Here is a 7208-nt window from a genome sequence, read left to right as displayed (position 1 = left end):
CTTCATCTCATATATCCTGATTGAATCTACAACCATTGGTACATCGAGGGTTGTATATTGATTCAACAATCATGTGATATATCTTATAGTGATATCGCATGTGTAACTAGGAAATTCCTTTCCTGAAGTACATCACAGCTCTGATCAGATACTTCATTCACTATAAAACAATATATTCAATAGGATATCCACACCTATGAGTGTGTGGTGAATCCCTGACTACAATACACCGACTCCTATATGTTTCGTTACTACACCCAATCTCACCACCTGATGACTCTAATAGAGTCGGTAAATGAGTCAAAGTGCAGCCCCAGCATATAGAGTCTCAGTGTTGCCCCGAGTTATAAGAACTACTAGTGTACAACCACAACCAAAGACTTATCCACTCGATAAATGATAACCACTTGGAAAGTCTGTGTGAGGGATGTTTGATAAACTCATCATATGATTACCCATCTGTATGTTTGAACATCTTTATGTCCTTACCAATTAAACATGGTACACTACATCACAGATGCTAGTCTCTAGCTCAAGCAGTCTTTTATCCTTATTTATTAAGCGACCCAATTGACTAGGAACAAATTTAGAATATACAGTGAATATTGATGTATTTCATGATGACCATCATATGTACCGCCACATCTCACTATAGTATATTCAAGGACTTTATCTATGCATATAGCATGGATATAAAGATAAAGTAATGCCAAACTGAATTGAATTATATTAAAATAAATATTGTTTATTTACAACAGTCAATAAAGTCTTAGCCAACAGTTGGCTTTGCAGGGCACCTACTCTAACAGATTGTTCCAACAGGAATTTGAAGATTTTAATTAGCCTTTTAACCAAATCTAATTTTGTCACCCAAGCCAGCCACCCCAAGCTCCATTATATAGAGCTTGGGAAAAACACATAGGCTGATTTTCCCATTACTAGTCGACTAGTATTACCGTTGGACACACCCAACGATACTCCGCAGAATCCATGATTTTGCCAACGATTCTTTATCAGTCGACTAGTCTTTATATTAGTCGACTGATGTCTAAGTCGTTGGGTATAGACACTTTGTGTCTTGCCCAAGTCGACTGGTAAAATTCTAAATCTATGATTTCCCTTCCCGAGTATATTTCTCTCACATTTGGGCCCTCATGATTCACTTGACTCTTCCTCGTAGCTCTGACCTCTTGCCTTCAAGCCTCATTCCTTTGGCTCTCATCCTTCGGATGCATTCAAGTCCACGACTTGTCCCAATATTATCCTTTGCATATGCCTTGAAGTGCTCTTCCCTCGGCTTATCCTTGCCGCCTTGTTCACGGTTCCTTGAATGCTCCATCCTTCACCGGACCCGAAGCCAACAAGCTAAATCATATATGTATTTTGTAAACTTGCACAACTCAAATACACATATCAAATATAAGGATGAACCTAACTTAAACTCTTTATCCAAATATCAAAACTCACAGTTACACCAGAACCTCAAAATTACTTTCAACAACTATTATATATACAAACACGAAAATGTTAGTATGTGCGCCTTCCTTCTGCGCCTCACATGTGCATCATGAGAGGGGTTGGGGGGCACGCCTGTTACCACGTCGACCGCTTATGCACACGAGGTGCAGAGGGGGGCCAGACTAACATGTCTATATATGAAATTTATCATCCTGTGCATTTCACTTACATGAATGTGCTACGCGACTACGTAAGTTGGGACATCCGAGAGTGATTCAGATGCTCCAATTCTGACTCATTTAGGGTGATCAAATTATTTCTAACTACCTTGATTCATTGAGTTGCACAGGATAATCATGAAAAAAAGAGAAATACCCCCATCTCAAACTATATATATATATATATATATATATATATATATATATATATATATATATGACACATGAATACATATGTACATGCATGTTTCAAAAGTGAACGTCAACTTAACCGCATGTCCAACCATGTCGAAGTATTATTTTAAAGTATTGCTTTAATGTTAAAGGAGAGCTATGTTTTCTTAAACGCCAAAAAGTACATCGAATCGATCCAAATTATTTTGTAATCAAATATTCTCAAAATAATTTTATTACGGCACTCAACCAATATAACTTAATTACGCGTTTCAACAAATCCATATAGCAATTTTGGTAGTTATAACATTTATGAAAAAATATTAAAAATATATTATTTTTGGAAAATAGAAAGAAAAATAAGAATATTTATAAAATTGATATATGAAATGATATGTAAATTTAAAATTTATTTTAAAAATAGCACACACACATATATATAATTATGTACTAATTTTCACTAAAATTATTTGACAATTGTTTATAAAATTTGAATATAAAGATGTAATTAATTAGGAGACTATTGGGAACTTCTCGGCTCAAAATTATTGTACAATACCAAATTTAAACTAAATTTACTATATTGTTATCTTATACTCAAGTTTTAAATTTGAATACATACTCTAAAAGCTATTATATTGAAGCACATTTAATCTATGTATGTTTTCAAACTAACTTAACTATAAAAAATTCAAAATTGATACATAAATCTAATAATTTTAACTAGTTATTTGATTATTTTAAAAACATAGATTGAACTCCAATGACATCTTAAATTGTATTTATATATTTAATTGACAATTTGAGCAAAAAATAATAATATAATAGTTTTGAATAAGAATTATTATATGACTATTTTAAGTGTTTTGATCATTTAAAAAATACAATTGGTTTCCAATGACTTCTAAAAGTGTAACTATATATTCAGATTTAAAATTTGAAAATTAAATAGTGTTTACATAAAAATGTTTGTATTTTTTTTATGTCACTTTGAAAGTAAGAATAGACTCCAAATACCTCATAGATATTTATAATATTATAAATCATTCTTTTGTTTTAAAAAAAAAAACATACTCCATTGGCTCCTAGAAAAAAAAAGGAAGCTACTTAAGGGGCGTTTGGTACGCGCGTTTTTCATTTTCATTTTCTGGAAAATGCGCGTTTTCTGAAAAACAGTGTTTGGTTTATATTTTTCGCGCGCATTTTCTGAAAAATTGGCTATCGTTTTCTAGAAAAAACAAAGAATGACAAAAAGTCATTTTCTGTTTTCTAGAAAACGCGCATTTTCCAGAAAATGAAAATGAAAACAGTGCAAACCAAACGCACCCTTAGATTTTTGCCCAATCATTTTTTCTCATGTATAAGAGGGGAGCTAACTTAGGAACCACGCAACTTAATTAATTAACTATTTAATGAAATAATTAATGTTAAACAACTCCCTAAACCACATTAGCATCTTTTATTATATATTCAACTAGTGAAATGTAGCTTACAAATTAACTAAGATTATGTCGATAGAGAGAGCTTATAACTAGGATTAAATTAAGCTAGAGCATCTTGGAGTGAGAATGCATTTAGAACAGACTTGAATACATTTTTCCTCCTCATGAATATTTAAAAGAAAGTATTTGTATTTCCAACTCAGACAGTCAAAGTATTATTATAATATGTGTATACTTTTCAATTTAAAATAAAAAATAAACATAAAGTATACAAACTTTTTTCTAGAAAAATATATATTAAATAAATATATATTTTTTTAATATTTTCTTAAACAATTCGACCACGAGAAGACACGTACCGAGACTCACAAGAGCCACTGGGCGAGTCTTGAGGCAGGCGCGCCAAGTAGACATGCGGCGTGGGGCCCAGACACCGGATCCAAGGCCATGGTCGGTGACCTTTTCTTCGTGGGCCCGCCGGTGTCAGGTAGATTTATAGTCTTCTTCGTGGGGTCGCCTTCCGCCTATTAATTATTCCCAACGGCCAAATCGTACTAAGGCAGCTACCGGCTCTGTGGTTGGCGAAGCAGAGGATGATAGAGCAGGGCCCCACCGCAGAGTCGACAGGTTGACCAGTGGAAAGAGTGGGGTGCAGCGGAGAGCCACGTGGTATGATCGCCCACCGACTCAGGCGCACGCGGATTTGAGATCGCCGTCGGCTGCGGGCCCACTAATTTGGTTGCTCGGTCGGTTGGCCGTCCGTCTTTTAACCGCCAAATTTAGTTGATGAGAAGTTGGAATCCAGGAGAGCCGGTAGGCGCATTCAAGGCCATATTTTCAAAAACTATTTCAGATTTTCCTTTTTTTTAAAAATATAAAATAATTAAAAAGTGCCATGCTCTTAAGATGAGAGGGAAAAATAATAAATTTCTAATAGCGAATCGAATGATTTTATAAGATCCCAACTAACTTTAGGTCTCAATAATGGGAGTTTAATGATGAGGTTGTAATTTTTTTTTTAATTCAAATATCCAGTTGATCAATTAATTTTAAAGATGATCTATTTGATCTTATGAAAATTTTTCATATTTACTGTCAGAATAAATCAAAAAATATTTACGGAGGCTTAACTAAAAAAAATTCACACAGTGCTTCATAATTGAAATTCGATCCTTAAATATCTGATTAATCGGATGAAGGATCTAATTGCTATATCATTGCTCCGGGACGGGGTGCAATCTTTAATGATAGGATGTGCGTATTTTGTTTTTATTCTCATCATGATTAGATTTGGCCTAACTATTAAATGGAATATTGGAATATATACATCCTTCTAGATTAAAGTAAACCATTCACTTAAATCTATAATCCTCATAATTATACCAACTGAAAACTTAATCAATCGAAAGAGATAATTAATTAGCTAGATTAAAAGAACTGATCGTAACTATATGCATGTTAGTGTTTTCTCCACGGATTGAGGCATAATGATGTATAAAATTTGGAAGATGAAGTGCTGGTTAGGTAGCGTCGAGGTTAATTGTGGGAAGACTCCGAATAGAGGAAGAGAAACCTAATGCTGCGAGTGAGCTCTTGTGTTAAAGAAGAACAAAATAGGAAGGAAACGTCACTAACCAAACTAGGAAGGGGTCCCGATGCAAGTATTCTGACGTTCAAGTTAAACAGAAAGCTAAAAAAAGGAGTGCAAGACACTGATAATAAACAGTGAACTATGATGGCAAAGCTTGTCTGTGTCTGTATATAGAAACTCTTTGGCTACGTTTGGTTGAGTGTAATGTAATCAAATTTGTAATGTAATGTAATGTAATCTTGATTACATTACTTCGTTTGGTAATATAATATATGTAATCTTTGATTACAAGGGTGATTACATTCTTTTGTTTGGTATCAATTATTTTTTATAAGGAATGTAATTCATATTATTATAAAATGACAAAAATATCCTGTGACTTCTATCGACGGCCGCTGCATCTCTGTCGGAGCTTGCGTCCGATGACCGATGACGGCCGACCGACGACTGACGGCGGTGGCGGCGACGGCTGGCGGCGGGCGGCGACGGCTGGCGGCGGGCGGCGACCGGCGACCGGCGACCGGCGGTCGATGGGCGGTCGGCGACCAACGGGCGGTCGACTAACTAGGGGTATATTCGGCATTCAAATTTTGGTTAAACAGTGACCTCGTAATGTAATCGGATTACATAGTATTTGCTTTGTAATCCAGATTACAAAACTTCACTATCTTTTGTAATCGAGATTATATTACATTACAGGTTTAAAGTTAAAACAAACAAAATAATCAACCTTGTAATGTAATCCTGATTACATTACAAGACATATTACACCCTACCAAACGTAGCCAATGCATTTCTCTCTGCACGAATATCAATGCATTTCTAAAATATCACTCACTATTTTAACATTCTGATAACTTCCCTGAAATAGATCCATCATTCCTGTATTTTGTAAGGTATAAGCTTTCGCCGTACAGATTGCACAGGGTATATTCCCGTGGTTATCTGACAACGATTACACAAAACGCCAAAAAGAATATTAGGTCGTTGCGTTGATGAACCATTAATACGCTTTAATGGTAGACTGACCGAGTCTCTTCTAACATTCGATCGAACCTCGTTCTCGAAAGGGGTCAGGTCGATTAAGGAATGTTGACTATTTTGAGGATTCGGCCTCTCTAAGGACTCGACATCCTTGAGAACTCAACCTCATTGAGGACTCGACCTCCACTCGAACTCGGCATTCACTCGGATAAGGAGTTCGGTTGAGCCGAGAGGACTCGATTCTGAATTAAACTGAGACAACTCAGGATTCCATCGAGTTGGGAGGATTCGGGATCCGATCGAACAAGAGATTCGATCGGTTAGACTTTTCGGCTGAGTATTGATCTCTCCTTGAGTTTGACCGTTACATCAATCAATTTTCTTGACTTCGACCCCAATTTTAAAGATCCTATCTTATTTGTCATATCAATGCAGTTGATATTTACATTAATATTTATTGTAATAGATCTCAAGATCAACTCCTAATAAATAAACATCTCACTGTGTACCTGACGGCTCTCCTATATAAAAACAAACTGTTGTAATAGGATAAATATTCCTATGATTTAGTTACTTCCAGAATATACGAGACCGTCTTCATTTTGTTTTCACTGCAATGCAATGTTGGTGCCTCTCCCATCCGATCCAATCACCGATAATTTGCATGGTTTTGCATGACATAACGTGAGTTCCATCAAGCACGCAGGGCTCATGATCGAGCTAGCTGCTGATTCTCAAAACGATCCTCCTCTTTATATCACAAACGAACTTATGCACAAAAGAGCTAGCTCAGCATATATCTGCATGCACAATGCTGATGCATGCAGTCGATCAGTCGATGCCCTTCCACGTAGTTGCTCTGTGCTTTTCTCCACCATCATCATGCACTTAATTCGTTTCAACAAGACACTGTCCTTTTGGATGCTTCATGCTCAGACATGCCTGGACTTGACGTTAATAAATGCATATACATATATCTTCATTAAACTTTAATTTAGAAGTGGAATTAAGTGTAGAATCCGGGCATGCATGCATGCTACTTAACTGCATCAGGGCAATTAATTTTGGAAGCAAGAGTTCGATTCTTAATTTGCTACTGCAAAGAGATTCATTGGTTCAATTAGAAAGCATGCAGTTAAAAGATCGATCCGTGCAAGTTTTGAATGTAATGTGAATAGAATCTCCAAATGAAATTTCTACGCACTAACCATTCACTTATAGCCGAATAAATCTCTCTTGCTCGTTGTGTTTGACTGTTTTCTGCAAAAAGAGAGTAAAATAATTAAAGATCTTGTGTTAGATTCTTGATCAGAAAAGAAAGCTACGCAACCATTAATTATA

The 7208-nt window shown here is 35.7% G+C and overlaps 1 long non-coding RNA gene across 1 annotated transcript; it reads right to left on the bottom strand.

Moving 5' to 3' along the window:
• Positions 1–6364: 6364 nt before the first annotated feature.
• Positions 6365–7131, bottom strand: LOC122007804. Its single transcript, XR_006119123.1, has 3 exons — positions 7076–7131; positions 6913–6963; positions 6365–6809 (listed from the first exon to the last, which is right to left on the bottom strand). It is a non-coding gene; the product is annotated as an uncharacterized LOC122007804 (long non-coding RNA).
• Between the last annotated feature and the right edge of the window lie 77 nt (positions 7132–7208).

This window comes from Zingiber officinale, chromosome 8A (assembly GCF_018446385.1).
Source record: "Zingiber officinale cultivar Zhangliang chromosome 8A, Zo_v1.1, whole genome shotgun sequence".
Taxonomy (NCBI): domain Eukaryota; kingdom Viridiplantae; phylum Streptophyta; class Magnoliopsida; order Zingiberales; family Zingiberaceae; genus Zingiber; species Zingiber officinale.
The sequence above is the reverse complement of the archived record's forward strand: the minus strand, read 5'-3'. Positions and strand labels throughout refer to the sequence as shown.